The sequence below is a fragment of the Schistocerca cancellata genome, chromosome 12 (genome assembly GCF_023864275.1).
Source record: "Schistocerca cancellata isolate TAMUIC-IGC-003103 chromosome 12, iqSchCanc2.1, whole genome shotgun sequence".
In the NCBI taxonomy this organism is placed as follows: Eukaryota; Metazoa; Arthropoda; class Insecta; order Orthoptera; family Acrididae; genus Schistocerca; species Schistocerca cancellata.
In genome coordinates this window covers 133,035,051-133,052,760 of record NC_064637.1, presented here as the reverse complement: position 1 = coordinate 133,052,760, position 17,710 = coordinate 133,035,051, and the positions used below count along the sequence as shown (strand labels likewise).

The 17,710-nt window shown below is 45.4% G+C and overlaps 1 protein-coding gene and 1 non-coding gene across 2 annotated transcripts in view; one reads left to right on the top strand and one right to left on the bottom strand.

The window, feature by feature from the left end:
• The window catches only part of LOC126109630 (corticotropin-releasing factor-binding protein), a 1,121,590-nt gene that overhangs the window by 413,879 nt on the left and 690,001 nt on the right, over window positions 1-17,710 (bottom strand). The window lies entirely within an intron of this gene.
• Trnat-ugu (transfer RNA threonine (anticodon UGU)) lies at window positions 10,261-10,335 on the top strand. The gene has a single exon. It is a non-coding gene; the product is annotated as a tRNA-Thr (tRNA).

Below are 17,710 nucleotides of genomic sequence, written 5' to 3'. Positions count from 1 at the left end.
TGTTCTGAGGATTTGATGTTAAAACTAAACTGGCGAATTTAATTGGTGAAATGCATACAGAGACACTCTCAAAAAAGAAGTTCAACGGCGAATTATCTAAGTCCTTCAACCTGTATACGTCTGCAACACAAGATAGTGACTAGTCTCCAGTCCTCTTCAAACAAGTATTATTAAAAATTGTGAAAATTTGGAATTAAAAATTAAAGGAATGTCAAACACCGCCAATAACACTAGGGAGAAAGAAATGGTGTAGTGAAGTGAACCGCCTGGCGTTTGCCAACGATTTTATTATACCATCTGAAAATCTAGTATCCGCAGGAATACGAGTCAATCTCTAGAAACATCTAGACAGTGGAGCAGGTTTAAGAATCTCTATAGAGAGAACTAAATTTATCTTTCCGCTCAGGGGCTGGATGTTGTGTTGTCCTAATCATCATCATTTCAACCACATCGACGCGCAAGTCGCCGAAGTGGCGTCAAATAGAAAGACTTGCTCCCGGCGAACGGTCTATCCGACAGGAGGCCCTAGTCACACGACATTTTTATCACCAACATGACACAAAAAGGCAGCAAGCGTTATACTGCTATTCATACAAGAAAAAAGTTTTGCATCATGTCGGATCCGAGAGTTCCGGAACCCGTACAGAAAATTGGAATAGAGATAAACAAAAACACCATTTCCGCGCTTTTTATTGCTCATGAAAACCACACATTGCAAGTTGTACCACAATACAGCGAGACCTTCGGAGGTGGTGGTCCAGATTGCTGTATATACCAGTACCTCTAATACCCAGTAGCACGTCCTCTTGCGTTGATGCAAGCCTGTATTCGTCGTGGCATACTATCCACAAGTTTATCAAGGCACTGCTGGTCCAGATTGTCCCACTCCTCAACGGCGATTCGGCGTAGATCCCTCAGACTGGTTGTTGGGTCACGTCGTCCATAAACAGCCTTTTTCAATCTATCCCAGGCATGTGTATGGAGAACATACTGGCCACTCTATTCGAGTGTTGTCGTTATCCTGAATGACGTCATTCACTAGATGAGCACAATTGGGGCGCGAATGGTCGTCCATGAAGACCAATGGCCGGCCAGAGTGGCCTTGCGGTTCTAGGCGCTGCAGTCTGGAGCCGAGCGACCGCTACGGTCGCAGGTTCGAATCCTGCCTCGGGCATGGATGTGTGTGATGTCCTTAGGTTACTTAGGTTTGATTAGTTCTAAGTTCTAGGCAACTGATGACCTCAGAAGTTAAGACGCCTAGTGCTCAGAGCAATTTAAACCAAGCCATGAAGACCAATTCCTCGCCAACATGCTTCCGATATGGTTGCACTATCGGTCGAAGGATGTCATTCCCGTATCCTACAGTTGTTACGGCGCCTTCCACGACCACCACAAGCGTACGTAATGCCACCCCAAAACAGCAAGGAACCTCAATCTTGCTACACTCGCTGGACAGTGTGTCTAAGGCGTTCAGCCAGACCGGTTTGCCTCCAAACACGTCTCCGAAGATTGTCTGTTTGAAGGCATTTGCGACACTCATCGGTGAGGAGAACGAGATGCCAATTCTGAGCAGTCCATTCAACATGTTGTTGGGCCCATCTGTACCACGCCGCATGGTGTCGTGGTTTCAAAGATCGACATCGCCATGGACGCCGGGACTGAAGTTGCGCATCATGCAGCCTTTGGTTCACTCCGAGACGCCTGGACACTTCCGTTACTGAGAGTCCTTCCTGGCACAAAGTAACAATGCGGACGCGATCGAACCGCGGTACTGACCGTCTAGGCATGGTTGAACCACAGACAACACGAGCTGCGTACATCCTGGACAACTGGTATTGACGATCTAGAGCCCGCATCTCGTGGTCGTGCGGTAGCGTTCTCGCTTCCCACGCCCGGGTTCGATTCCCGGCGGGGTCAGGGATTTTCTCTGCCTCTTGATGGCTGGGTGTTGTGTGCTGTCCTTAGGTTAGTTAGGTTTAAGTAGTTCTAAGTTCTAGGGGACTGATGACCATAGATGTTAAGTCCCATAGTGCTCAGAGCCATTTGAACCATTTTTTTTGACCATCTAGACATGGTTAAACTACAGACAACACGAGCCGCATACCTCCTTCCTGATGGAATGACTGGAACTGATCGGCTTTCGGACCCCCTCCGTCCAATAGGCGCTGCTCATGCATGGTTGTTTACATCTTTGGGCGGGTTTAGTGACATATCTGAACAGTCAAAGGGACTGTGTCTGTTATACAATATCCACAGTCAACGTCTACCTTCAGGTGTTCTGGAAACTGGGGCGATGCAAAACTTTTTTTGATATGTGTATTTTGGTCTAACATAAAAGACCAAAATATTCACGTATTTTCTACAGATAATCCAAGAAAACAGGTCAACAGATAAGAATATCTGCCCATAAAGTGAAAGAATACACAAAATGGAAAGGCCATAAGGAATAACTACATAAGATGTACAACAAAAGCTTCGTGGTAAGTAATGCAAAAAGAGTGCATTGCAATACAGGGATGGAACCAGAACGCCGCTAAACAAGTAAATACCAAGCACTGAATTACAAATTAGACAAACTAGAGATATTAGAGAGAAGAACTGCAAGGAAAATGTTAGGTGCACTAACAAGAAAAAACAAGAATGTAAGGAGCAATGATGAAATATAAGAAATTAATATAAACAATAAAGATAAGAAGAGGTTGTAGAATTATACAGAATGATTGACAATAGCCTGACAAAACATTTCTTGAAGTATCTCGAGGAAGATAAATTAACAACAAAGTGGATACGAGTAGTTATAAAAGCTTCAGAAATTCACAACATCAAATTTAATTGGAAAAAGGAATCGAAACTATGAAGTGGTTCCTAACTGGCCAAGATGGAAGGAAGCAAATTTTGCGTTGCAGCAAGAAAAATGTTTTGAATTTATGAAACTACTATGTATATACTTGATGCAGAAAAAGACCACAGAAACGCAGGCCGGTGTGGCCTAGCGGTTCTAGGCGCTTCGGTCTGGAACCGTGCGACCGCTACGGTCGCAGGTTCGAATCCTGGCTCGGGCATGGATGTGTGTGTGATGCCCTTAGGTTAGCTAGGTTTAAGTAGTTCTAAGTTCTAGGGGACTGATGACGTCAGATGTTAAGTCCCATTGTGGTCAGAGCCATTTGTTTGAACCAGAGAAACGAACTCTAATTCAGGTGTATTCGATCATCAGAAGAGTTGTACACGAAGTCTGATAGGGTCAAAAGATGCAGAAAGCGCATTAAACATGCCAATTTGAACATAGGATTTAATTAGCTGATTAACACTCTCTTAACGAGAGTGTCGGTTTGATAGGCGGTGAGTAACGCTCGGACTCTGTCTGTGCGAACGACACCCTGACAAAGTTTCCCCTCACACGTTCCCTCTGGCAGCAGCGTTTCAGAGCTGCTAAGTGCACGTCAGTGCGCAGCGAGTAGGCGGGATGAGGGGTAGTTAAGCAACGTGCTGACGTAAAGCCGAACTAACAGGTTAAGCGGGTAAACACATCTGCTGATTACATCCACCCACACACCAATCCCCTGTGCATTCCACTCGCTGAGTGCTGGTCTAAACGTGAGAGGTTTGTGAATGGCTGCACTCAATGGGCGAGCGTGTTTTTTAAAACTCGAGGTGAAGATTCTAGGGTGTCGAACATACAGTTTGTTATAATAACTTTATAGGCAACGATCAACACGCGTTATGGATTTTATGAATGTTTCGATTTAGTCACTCATGTACAGGGTGAAATGTACGAGGGAAGTTCAATAAGTAATGCAACACATTTTTTTTTCTGAAACGGGGGTTGTTTTATTCAGCATTGAAATACACCAGGTTATTCCCCAATCTTTTAGCTACACAACACTATTTTTCAACGTAATCTCCATTCAATGCTACGGCCTTACGCCACCTTGAAATGAGGGCCTGTATGCCTGCACGGTACCATTCCACTGGTCGATGTCGGAGCCAACGTCGTACTGCATCAATAACTTCTTCATCATCCGCGTAGTGCCTCCCACGGATTGCGTCCTTCATTGGGCCAAACATATGGAAATCCGACGGTGCGAGATCGGGGCTGTAGGGTGCATGAGGAAGAACAGTCCACTGAAGTTTTGTGAGCTCCTCTCGGGTGCGAAGACTTGTGTGAGGTCTTGCGTTGTCGTGAAGAAGGAGAAGTTCATTCAGATTTTTGTGCCTACGAACACGCTGAAGTCGTTTCTTCAATTTCTGAAGAGTAGCACAATACACTTCAGAGTTGATCGTTTGACCATGGGGAAGGACATCGAACAGAATAACCCCTTCAGCGTCCCAGAAGACTGTAACCATGACTTTACCGGCTGAGGGTATGGCTTTAAACTTTTTCTTCGTAGGGGAGTGGGTGTGGCGCCACTCCATTGATTGCCGTTTTGTTTCAGGTTCGAAGTGATGAACCCATGTTTCATCGCCTGTAACAATCTTTGACAAGAAATTGTCACCCTCAGCCACATGACGAGCAAGCAATTCCGCACAGATGGTTCTCCTTTGCTCTTTATGGTGTTCGGTTAGACAACGAGGGACCCAGCGGGAACAAACCTTTGAATATCCCAACTGGTGAACAATTGTGACAGCACTACCAACAGAGATGTCAAGTTGAGCGCTGAGTTGTTCGATGGTGATCCGTCGATCATCTCGAACGAGTGTGTTCGCACGCTCCGCCATTGCAGGAGTCACAGCTGTGCACGGCCGGCCCGCACGCGGGAGATCAGACAGTCTTGCTTGACCTTGTGGCGATGATGACACACGCTTTGCCCAACGACTCACCGTGCTTTTGTCCGCTGCCAGATCACCGTAGACATTCTGCAAGCGCCTATGAATATGTGAGATGCCCTGGTTTTCCGCCAAAAGAAACTCGATCACTGCCCATTGTTTGCAACGCACATCCGTTACAGACGACATTTTAACAGCTCCGTACAGCGCTGCCACCTGTCGGAAGTCAATGAAACTATACGAGAATGTTTGAAAATATTCCACAAGAAATTTCCGGTTTTTTCAACCAAAATTGGCCGATAAAAAAAACGTGTTGCATTACTTATTGAACTGCTCTCGTATTTAAACTGACAAACTATGGGAGGTTGTAGGGGACATCAAAACAAATATTTTCCGCTAATGTCATATTTTCCTATGAGGATTATTTAAACCGGAGGAGGCCGTATTATGCTCTTCAGTTGTTAGAGAGCGTATTACGCTCTTCGGTTGCAGGCAACTGCTGTCCACCAGTGTAGTAGTGCCCTGTCTCTGTCTACTAATGGAGCGATACACCTGGAGTGAGTACACTGATACGGTAGGTGCGTACTACGTAGCGCACAACAACGGACGAGCTGCACAGCGGGTTTATTGTGGTGTCACCGCCAGACACCACACTTGCTAGGTGGTAGCTTTAAATCGGCCGCAGTCCGTTAGTATACGTCAGACCCGCGTGTCGCCACTATCAGTGATTGCAGACCGAGCGCCGCCACACGGCAGGTCTAGAGAGACTTCCTAGCACTCGACCCAGTTGTACAGCCGACTTTGCTAGCGATGGTTCACTGACAAAATACGCTCTCATTTGCCGAGACGACAGTTTAGCATAGCCTTCAGCTACGTCATTTGCTACGACCTAGCAAGGCGCCATATTCAGTTACCATTAATATTGTGAATCATGTACCGTCAAAAGCGACGCTCATCTTTAATGGATTAAAGTTAAGTACTCCACCAGCTACGTCCGTTTTTCTAAATTCTAATTTCCTTGTCCTGTTCCAGACCTCACGGGAGCCTGCGTGAGCTAAAACGCGTGCATTTCGGCCTCCTCTAGTAACACGGTGTTGGCTCTCCTGCCAACCACAACATTTATCAACAACAATATGCTAATCACCGCATCCCGCATCATACGACCTTTGCTGCTGTGTACCAACGTCTGCGTGAGACCGGGTCATTTAGCAGATTACCTGCACAGGGACGCCGTCGCACGGTAAGAACTCTGCAATTTGAGGAAGGTGTCTTGCAGCATGTGGAGCGGGATCCTTCAATCAGCAATCGTGCAATGTCCACAACCTGCAACCAGTTGATTATCCACCCAGAGCACAGTTTTCGCAGTGGTACCTGGAACAGTGTGAAATGTATCCTACATTTCCATCCTCTGTGTTGTTTACCGATGAATCAACGTTCGGGCGTGATGGAGTCTTCAACATGCACAATCTGCATGTTTGGAGTGAGGATAACCCACATGCCACAGTTACTAGCGCTCATCAAGTGCGGTTCTTCGTTAATGTGTGGGTCGGTGTTGTTGGGGACTGTTTAATTGGGCCGTGTCGGCTACCTAGGCCATTAAATGGCAATCACTATTACAGTTTTCTCGCCAGAGCATTGCCATAATTGCTGGAAGACGTCCCGCTCCCCATAAGACAACACATGTGGTTCCAACATGACGGGGCGCCGGCACATTTCAGTCGACGTGAGCGTCGATTCCTGGACCGACGGTTCGCAGAAACGTGGATTGGCAGAGGTGGTCCTGTACCGTGGCCTGCTCGATCCCCAGATATGTCCCCTCTGGACTTTTTTGTGTGGGGAGCGACGCGCAACCTTGTTTACGCAACTCCTGTTGCATCAGAAGAGGATCTGGTTGCCCGGATAGTAGCAGCAGCAGGAACAATTCAGGATACTCCTAGGGTTTTTTCCCGTGTCAGACAGAACATGATCCGACGGTGTAACCTTTGTTTACGTGTCAATGGAGGCATTTTTGAAAATCTACTGTAATTGAAATTGGATTGTGTTAATGTGTTGCCTCTTGGTCATAAAAAAATTGAAAAGTGTTTGTTGGTTTATTTCATTTGCCGCCAGAGAAATCTTCCTCTACCGGTTTAAATACTTCTCATCGGAAAAAATGACATTGGGGAAAAATATTTGTTTTGATGTCCCCTACAACCTCCCAGAGTTTGTCGGTTTAAGTACTTTTCACCCTGTATATTTCTAGAAGCTTATTACTAATAACCAGTCTCAGGCTTTGAATAAATTGTGATCAGGTTATGACTTATTAATCACCACAGATAATTTTCATAACGATTTGAGATGTATATCAGTTAGTGTTATGAGATTTAAAAGCTGAATTTCAGTTCGGTAAGTTGCTTGAGTTAGCTGTTCGAGAAGCTAAACACCACGTTCCTTCCAGTATAGATTTTTGTTAGTATATATACCGAAATACTGGAAGCAACCCACCCTATTCATTACACCCTGATGACATGCAGAATAACTTGTTGGAGTTATTCTATTTGTGGAACAGAACTGCATGAACTGTGTTTAGTGTAAACGAGTGTCTACTTTCAGAGAAACAATTATTAACTAACTAGCTGAGAACCTGTCTTTGCTCAGGTATGTACTTATGCCCATTCTGTTAGTCCATCTCCTCTGTCCCTTCGCTCTGTCGGCCTTCTACATCCCCCTCTCTGTCCATCGCCCCCTCCTCTCTCTCTCTCTCTCTCTCTCTCTCTCTCTCTGTCCATCTGCTCCTCCTCCCCCACCCCCACGCCCATGTACATGTCCTCCTCCTCCCTCAGTACTCCTGCCCCTTCTCCGTAGGTCCATCCCCTGCCCCCTCCCCTCTAAGTTCATCTCTTCCTGCACCCCGTATCTCCTCCTCACCCGATGTCCTCGTCTCCTCCTCTCCACCTCTCTGTCTACCTCCTATTAACTTTCTCTGTCCATGTACTCCTCCTTATGTCTCAGTCAATCTTCTCCTTCCCCATTACTGTCTGTCCATCTCTTCCTACTGCTCCTACTCCTAGTCTTCCTCTCTCCATGTTACCACCCCCACCCCTAACCGAATAGAAGTTCGCTGTTTCTTATTTGAACAATATTTCTTTCCAGATAGTAAGTGACACGTGTACCAAGTTTGGTTGAAATCTAGACAGAGGTTTAGAATGAGTTGCTTATCTGCAGCTGTGCCCACATATGCACGTTACAAAAAAAGGTTCAAATGGCTCTGAGCACTATGGGACTTAACTGCTGAGGTCATCAGTTCCCTAGGACTTAGAACTACTTAAACCTAACTAACCACACACATCCATGTCCGAGGCAGGATTCGAACCTGTGACAGCAGCGGTCTCGCGGTTCCAGACTCTAGCGCCTAGAACCGCACGGCCACTCCAGCCAGCTGCACGTCACATTGCAGGAACTTTCAAAAAGTATATATACACACACACACACACACACACACACACACACACACACACACAAAAGTTTTGCGTCACCTCGGTTTCGAGAGTTCCGGAACGTGTACAGAAAATGGGAATAGAGATCAACATAAACACCATTTCCGCCTTTCTTATTGCTCATGAAGACCACACATTGCATGTTGGACCACAATACAGCGAGACCTTCAGAGGTGGTGGTCCTGATTGCTGTACACACCGGTACCTATAACACCCAGTAGCACGTTCTCTTGCATTGATGCATGTCTGTATTCGTCGTGGCATAGTATCCACAAGTTCATGAAGGCACTGTTGGTCCAGATTGTCCCACTCCTCAACGGCGATTCGGTATAGATCCCTCAGAGTGGTTGGTAGGTTGTGTCGTCCAAAACAGCTCTTTTCAGTCTATCCCAGGCATTCCGATAGGGTTCGTGTCTGGAAAACATCCTGGCCACTCTAGTCGAGAGATGTCGTTATCCTGAAGGAAGTCATTCACAACATGTGCGCTGTTGGGGCGCCAATGGTCGTCCATGAAGATGAATGCCTCGCCAATATGCTGCCAATATGGTTGCGCTATCGGTTGGAGGATGGCATTCATGTATCGAACAGCCGTAACGCCGCCTTCCATGACCACCAGCGGCGTCCGTCGGTCCCACGTAATGCCACCCCCAAAGCAGCAGGGAACCTCCGCCTTGCTGTACTCGCTGGACAGTGTGTCAAAGGCGTCCAACCTGACCGGGTTGCTTTCAAACACGTCTCCGACGATTGTCTGACGGCATATGCAACACTCATCGGTGATGAGAACGTGATGCCAATCCTGAGCGGTCCATTCGGCATGTATATTCATATTGTATACCGTAGACTCATCAGTATTTGGCTTCTAATGCGGCAACTACGTATCCCGGCGCATAGACAACGAAATCAGCCAAAACTTTTAATATTTCAACTCTGATTCTGAGGGTACGTAGTTGAGGGCCACACCACCACCAACACACTTCACTTCATATAATTTGAAGCACGCAAGGGTCACGTGACTTCCCGGTACCAGTCCGACGGCGTCAACAGTGCTCCAAACCGACCTGCGAGCTATTTCGGTGGGCGAGCTTAGCTGCAGCGATCTGGTGCAGACGACCTCCCACATCCCCGGCAGCTGGCTGACCTGGCGGTCACGCAGATGCCAGCGCGCCCTGCCACAAGTGGCTGGCCGCCCTCAGGGCAACGTTCCGCGGCCAATAAGGCTGACCGCGCGCTAATCACTGTGCGTTCCGCTGTAGCCGCGCTGGCCTGTTGATCAGCCCCAGCTGAGGCTCGCGCTGTCCAAAGCGCTCGGCGCCTGCGGTCGACAGCTGTTATTAGCCCGCCTCTTGCTGCCCACTGCTGCAGGAACCCTGCTGTTTACAGCGTCTAAAGCTGAACACGTGTCCATCTTGTGTTGACATTGCTGCAAGTATTGATTTAGCTGTTTATTTCACAACAAAGTCAACTATATTCGTTGCAGCACGTCCAAAGTAACGTTTTAAAATTAAAAAAAGTGCTATGATATCTAAATAAAACGATAATTAAATTGACACCCTAGCTGCAAGCAGGCGTTGATACACTTCATTGGGGACATGTTGAAAATGTGTGCCCCGACCGGTACTCCAACCCGGGATCTCCTGCTTACATGGCAGACGCTCTATCCATCTGAGCCACCGCGGGCACAGAGGATAGTGCGTCTGCAGGGACTTATTCCTTGCACGCCCCCCGTGAGATCCACATTCCCAACATGTCCACACCACTACACTCGTTGTGCGCCTAATAGATGTTTACCCATCATACTCATTACTCGTGGCAGATTAATCTGCCAAGTCCCGTACGAGTTCGGGCATAGCGTGTGCGTTCGCACAAGAAGGTCAAAGGCCGGGAACCCATATTTTTAATGAGTATGATGGGCAAACATCTATTAGCCGCACTACGAATGTAGTGTTGTGGACATGTTGGGAATGTGGATCTCACGGGGAGCGTGCAAGGGATAAGTCTCTGCAGACGCACTATCCTCTGTGCCCGCAGTGGCTCAGATGGATAGAGCGTCTGCCATGTAAGCAGGAGATCCCGGGTTCGAGTCCCGGTCGGGGCACACATTATCAACATGTACCCAATGAAGTGTATCAACGCCTGCTTGCAGCTAGGGTGTCAATTTAATTATCATTTCATTTCTAGCAAAGCTGCATGGTCATCGACGGTAACTGTTCTTTCGGAAACAGATACTACCGTCATATATAGTTATATCTAAATAACTTTATTTCTACATGAAAGCCTGTACCTTAATCTACTCACTGACGCCATTACAGTCTGATTCTTCATTGTTAACGTTGTGTACTGAGTGTTTAACGTAAAGAAGAAGCACTCCGTCTTCTGGCCACGACTGGCCTACCGGGACCATCCGACCGCCGTGTCATCCTCAGAGGAGGATGCGGATAGGAGGGGCGTGGGGTCAGCACACCGCTCTCCCGGTCGTCATGATGGTATTCTTGACCGAAGCCGCTACTATTCGGTCGAGTAGCTCCTCTATTGGCATCACGAGGCTGAGTGCACCCCGAAAAATGGCAACAGCGCATGGCGGCCTGGATGGTCACCTATCCAACTGCCGACCACGCCCGACAGCTCTTAACTTCGGCGATCTCACAGGAACCGGTGGATCCACTGCGTCAAGGCCGTTGCCGAGTGTTTAAGATGCCTCCGATAATCGTGAGTCCCGCCGACTGTGAAGTACGGGCTGTTACAAGATTTCTTAGTGCTAAAGGCCTAAAAGCGATCAATATTCATCGTGATATCTGTGCAGTTTACGGAGAAAACATTATGAGCGATGGAATGGTAAGAAGGTGGGTGAGAGCATTCAAAGACGGCCGCACAAATGTGATTGATGAACAACGGAGTGGGCGTCCTTCGGTCGTTAATGAAAGTTTGGTGCAGGAAGTGGACAATACGGTGAGAGAAAACAGACGCTTGCTGCAAGCAGACGCAGATAGAATAGCTAAGTCTCAGGATAAAATTAAAACCATATGGTTAGTCGTAAAGGAAGTTTCTGGTCTGCAGAGACAGGTCGAGGATATAGAATCAGTGCGTAGTGGGAATGTCCATGTTACTGATCAGTCGCATATATGTACAGTATTTAATAATCACTTTCTGAATATAGCAGGTGAACTAAATAGAAACCTAGTCCCAACAGGGAATCATATAGCGCTCTTAGAAAAAAGTGTTCCGAGACTGTTGCCTGAAATGCTCCTCCATGATACTGACAAGAGGGAGATTGAGTTAATAATTAAATCATTAAAGACCAAGAACTCTCATGGATATGACGGGGTATCTAGCAGAATACTGAAGTATTGTTCTATGTATGTTAGCCCAGTTCTCAGCCATATCTGTAACTTTTACTTTAGGAGTGGTCGGTTTCCTGACCGATTAAAGTCCTCGGTAGTGAAGCCACTTTATAAAAAGGGAGACACTGATAATGTTGACAATTTTAGACCTATTTCTATGCCATCGGTGTTTGCTAAAGTTATCGAGAAGGTTGTATATACAAGGTTACTGGAGCATTTAAATTCACATAATTTGCTGTCAAATGTACAGTTTGGTTTTAGAAATGGCTTAATAACTAAAAATGCTATATTCTCTTTTCTCTGTGAGGTTTTGGACGGATTAAATGAAAGGTTGCGAACGCTAGGTGTTTTCTTTGATTTAACGAAGGCTTTTGACTGTGTTGACCACAAAATATTACTGCAGAAGTTGGACCATTATGGAGTAAGGGGAGTAGCTTACAATTGGTTCGACTCTTACTTTAAGAACAGAAAGCAGAGGGTAATTCTCCGCAATATTGAGAGTGGTAGTGATGTTCAGTCCCAATGGGGCACTGTTAAGTGGGGCGTTCCCCAAGGGTCGGTGCTGGGGCCACTGCTGTTTCTTATTTATATAAATGATATGCCTTCTAGTATTACAAGTGATTCAAAAATATTTCTGTTTGCTGATGACACCAGCTTGATAGTGAAGGATCTTGTATGTAATATTGAAACAGTAACTAATAATGTAGTTCATGAAATAAGTTCGTGGCTTGTGGAAAATAATTTGATGCTAAATCACAGTAAGACTCAGTTTTTACAGTTTCTAACTCACAATTCAACAAGAACCGATATTTTGATCAGACAGAATGAGCGTATTATAAGCGAGACGGAACAGTTCAAATTCCTAGGCGTTCGGATAGATAGTAAGCTGTTGTGGAAAGCCTATGTCCAGGATCTTGTTCAGAAGCTAAATGCTGCTTTATTTACCATTAGAACAGTATCTGAAATAAGTGACACTTCAACACGAAAAGTAGTCTACTTCGCATATTTTCATACGCTTATGTCGTATGGTATTATTTTTTGGGGTAATTCTTCTGATTCAAAAAGGGTATTTTTGGCTCAAAAACGGGCTGTTCGAGCTATATGTGGTGTTAAGTTCGAGAACCTCTTGTCGACCCCTATTCAAAAATCTGGGAATTCTGACATTGCCCTCACAGTATATATTTTCTTTAATGTCGTTTGTTGTTAGCAATATTAGCCTATTCCCAAGAGTTAGCAGCTTTCACTCAGTTAATACTAGGCAGAAATCAAATCTGCATGTAGAATGCACTTCCTTGACTCTAGTGCAGAAAGGAGTGCAGTATTCTGCTGCATCCATTTTCAATAAGCTACCACAAGAACTCAAAAATCTTAGCAGTAGCCCAAACTCTTTTAAGTCTAAACTGAAGAGTTTCCTCGTGGCTCACTCCTTCTATTCTGTCGAGGAGCTCCTGGAAGAGCTAAAAAATTAAGCAAATTCCAGTGTTACATTGTTGATTGTCTTCATTTAAACTTACGACTTGTCACCTGAATATGTTTTTTTTATATTTTATTTTATCTGTTTCTAATATCGTGTATAATTTCATGTATTGACTCGTTCCATGACCATGGAGACTTCTCCTTAATTTGGTCCCACGGAACAATAAATAAATAAATAAAATAAAAATTTCCTCCTTGCTGGATGACTTTCCTGATGTTTCTCTTAGTCTTGTGTGGTACTTGAATTACCGAAAATTATGCGCACGTTGGGTACCGAAAATGTTGACGGATGTGCACAAAACCAAACGTTTAGACAGTGCCTTGACTTTCCCTGAGCGGTTCCACAACGACGGTGATGATTTCTTAAGCCAAATTTTTACGGGCGATGAAACATGGGTGGCCTACTGTAAGTAGGCTGTTTAGGTTTTTATGTTGGCAACCTAACGTAGCGCTCTGTGTGAAAATCACTGACTGTGCTGTGTGAAGTCTGTGGTTGGTTTGCATTTTTGTAATATTTGCTATCGTAGTGTTGGGCAGTTGGATGTAAACAGCGCGTAGTGTTGCACAGTTGGAGGTGAGCCGCCAGCAGTGGTGGATGTGGGGAGAGAGATAGCAGAATTTTGAGAGCGGACGATCTGGACGTGTGTCCATCAGAAACAGTAAATTTGTAAGACTGTATATCATGAACATATTTTGAATATTATTAAGGTAAATACATTGTTTGTCCTCTATCAAAATCTTTCATTTGCTAACTATGCCTATCAGTAGTTAGTACGTTCAGTAGTTTGAATCTTTTATTTAGCTGGCAGTATCGGCGCTCGCTGTATTGCAATAGTTGGAGTAACGAAGATTTTTGGTGAGGTAAGTGATTCATGAAACGTATACGTTATTGTTAGTCAGGGCCATTCTTTTGTAGGGATTATTGAAAGTCAGATTGCGTTGCGCTAAAAATATTGTGTGTCAGTTTAGTGATGATCAGAATAAGTAAAGAGAGAAATGTCCGAGTACATTCAGTTCTGCTCGGCTGTTTGAAAATCAAATGACGTAAAAGGCTTAACAGCACTGTAATTCATAAATTTTTCTAAGGGGACTTTTCACTACGTCACACCAGAATCACAGCAAGTCTATGGAAGTTGAGTAAGGGCATCATTTTGCTGCAAGACAATGCCCGTCCGCATGTGGTGAATCAGACCAAAGATCTCATCACATCTTTTCGATGGGAAACTCTAGATGATCCTCCGTACAGCCCCGATCTTGCGCCCAGTGACTGCCATCTGTTCCTGCACTTGAAGAAACACCTGGGCGGTCAGCGTCTTCAAGACGACGACGAAGTCAAAACAGTGGTGATGCAGTGGTTAACAAGTCAGGCGGCAGACTTGTATGAGGAGGGTATTCAAAAACTGGTACAACGTTATGACAGGTGCCTCAATATTGACGGAAATTATGTAGAAAAGTAGATTAAGGTACATGCTTTCATGTAAAAATAAAATTATTGATATATCTTAGCACGTCCTTTTTTAAATTTCAAGACGGTACTTACTTAAAAAACACGCCCCGTATCATCTACACCTATTCTCAACATCTCTGGCAGCGGGTACTTGTAATTAAGCCACAAACATTGTTTCATGTCAGTAACTCTAAGCTCTGTGTCAGGTAGGAACAAAAAGAACAGAATTGTTTAATTGTTTACTACACAAATACACACACACACACACACACACACACACACACACTACAATTTTTCACACGGTTTAAAGACGGCCGGATGGAAGATAAAGATGATCCTGGTTCAGGACGCCCTTCGACGTCTACCGACAACGCTCATGTCAGGAAAGTCAACGAAATTGTGCGAGCCACTCGAAGACTGACTGTCCGAGAGATTGCAGAAGAATGTAACATTTCAAGTGGATCGTGTCATGAAATCCTGACACAGTATCTTGGAACGTATGGTGTTGCCGCCAAGTTCGTCTCTTAGCTCATGAGCCAAGACCAGGAAGGCTTTCGCCTCGCAGTCTGTGAAGAGTTTTTGGATCGGGCAAATGAGAACGAGATGTTCCATAAGAGAATTATAACTGGTGATGAGACGTGGGTCTATGGTTAAGAAGTTACACCAAGGTGCAGTCTTCACAACAGGTCGGGAAAGTGAATTTTAAAATTTTCCCGGCGAACTGACTGTTCAAACAAATTTGGGGTTTGCAGCCGGTCGTCGTTCATCTGTCAAGTTTTCGACGCATGCGCAGAATAGTTGCAGTACGCTATATATTGCGGAACGGAAGACGTTTTCGCCCGTCCTGCCTGGATATCCCCCCCCCCCCCCCCAAATTCTATAAGTCCCTCCAGATCCTTGAGCGTCATGCACTCCGCCTCGCCTTCCGTATCCCCCTCCCGTCCCCCTCGCGGATCCTCTATGATCTCATTCCTTTCCCCCATCTGCTCCTATTCCTCGAACACATCCGCATCCTCTACACCTCCCACCGTCTTGAACCCCCTCACCCCCTGGTTGCTCCTCTCCTCTCCCATCCCCGCCCCCTGCCACGTCTTCACCGTTGTGTCCCCCCTACCCCCCCATCTCTACACCCTACATCTCCTTTCCCAAGGTGGCTTCCATCAACTCTCCCTCCCGGACGATGCCCTCTCTCCCTCCATTTATCCTTCCTATCAACTCTGATCCTCACTTCCCCTCCTTTCCTCTGTCCTTTCCCTGGGCTCCCTCTCCCCCCCCCCTTTCCGTCCTGTTTTCTCCCCACTAAACCTCTCCCTACCTCCCTTCTCCCCCCCCCCAAGTCCCTTTGTATTCCCCTCCTCTGCCTACCCCACTCCCTATCGCGTCTGCCCCCCACCCCTCTTATGGGTCCTCATCCTCCATCAGCTCCTTTCCCAGTTCCCCCTTCGCTTTTACTCTCCTTTCCCCCTTTTTTGTTTTCCCATCTTCTGTCCAGTTTCCCCCCACCTGCTCTCGACTGTGGTATGTCACATTTGCCAACTTTTTAGTGCAGTGTTCCAGTGACTATTCAGTGTTGTTTGTCTTTCTCGTGTTGCGAACAGAAACCGTGCTGTCGCTAGGTGTGATTTTTATGTCTTTTGCGAACAGAATCCAGACTGTCGCCGTGTTTTTTAATTGTCTGTCTATTGTTTTCCCTGTCTGCTTCGTATGTATTTTATTAGCATCATCATCCCTCTGTTCTTTGTTTTAAGCTCCACGATTTCTTTTCGCCATGTTACTCTTTAAGTCTCCGATTTTATCGCCTGTTTTTTATTATTTATTCTCTTGATCTTTCTCACAAAGTCTGTAGGCTGAAGAGCGGCATATTAAGCTGCTGCCAGCCCGCCCCCTTCGGGGGGAATTGAAATTCAATAAAGAAAAAAAAAACAAAAGAAAAAAAACGTTTTCGCCAGTCTGCGACGGCTCACCTGAAGATGACTGGCAGGCGCGCAGTTGAAACATCGTGCGAAGTATTGAACGACGACCGGCTGCAAGCCCGAAATTTGTTTGAACAGGTCGGGGAAGGTTCTTCAAGACCAAAAAAGTCTCGTCTGTTCACGCACAATGTCAAAGCCATGCTGATAATTTTCTTTGACTTTGAAGGATTAGTTCAGCATGAATTCGTGCCGCAGGGACAAACCGTTAATCGATGGTAGTATCGGGACGTGTTGCGGCGCCTGCGAGAAAATTGTGAGAACGAAGCAGCCTGAAATGTGGCGAGAAAATTGTGTGTGTGAAATCTCATTGGACTTAACTGCTGTTACTTAACACGTAAGCTTTCGGCCAGAAGGCCTTCTCCTGAAACACACACACAGACACACACACACACACACACAGTGAGAGAGAGAGAGAGAGAGAGAGAGAGAGAGACGGCTGACACACACGACCACTGCCGCTGGCTACTGAGCCCAGACTGCCATTCCATTGTGGATTTTACATTAATAGTGAGGCAGTGATATTTTTCATGTCTGGTGCAAAGTGATATCAAAAGTGCGCGAGAGTTTTTTTCTGGTCATGTGTTGTTTTTTTTATCTTTGCCGTAAGACTATAGAGTCTCCTAGTTTTTGTTACTTCTGTTGTTTTTTTAGTTTCTTCTCATTGTGAGTTTGCGAATAAATATTTTTTCGTTAACACATTATACTGGACGGCTATGCAATTATTTGTTGTAGGAAAGTCGCCTACAATAGTAATAGCAAGCATACTTATGCTAATTTGTTCTTGCAATGCTTGTGTAATGTTAAACTTGTAACAACTGTAACGTTGCGAGTTTTTCGGTGTTCTCAAAGGCGCATTAAACTCAGTCTGCTAGTAGAACGGTACGAATAGTTATAATCCCTATGAATCTAAATAAACTACATTAGTTATTCACTGACGTTGTTCAGACTTTATGCATTTCTTTTTGTTATTACCAAAACGATCCTGTCCACATGTCATTTCGTTATTTATCATAGTTTTGATCTAGTAACGGCAATAGATTAGCTTTCAATATTACATGGAGCTATTATGAAAAATTAAGCTTCTAAAAATGAATGAACTAGGATCTTTCATTATATAAAATTTGTAATTTTTATTTAACGTATTTTCAGAGTCGTATCTAGACCTGTCAGGGTTCCCACATCACTCCAACCGCACACGCACCACACCATTACAGAGCCTCCACCAGCTTGAAGAGT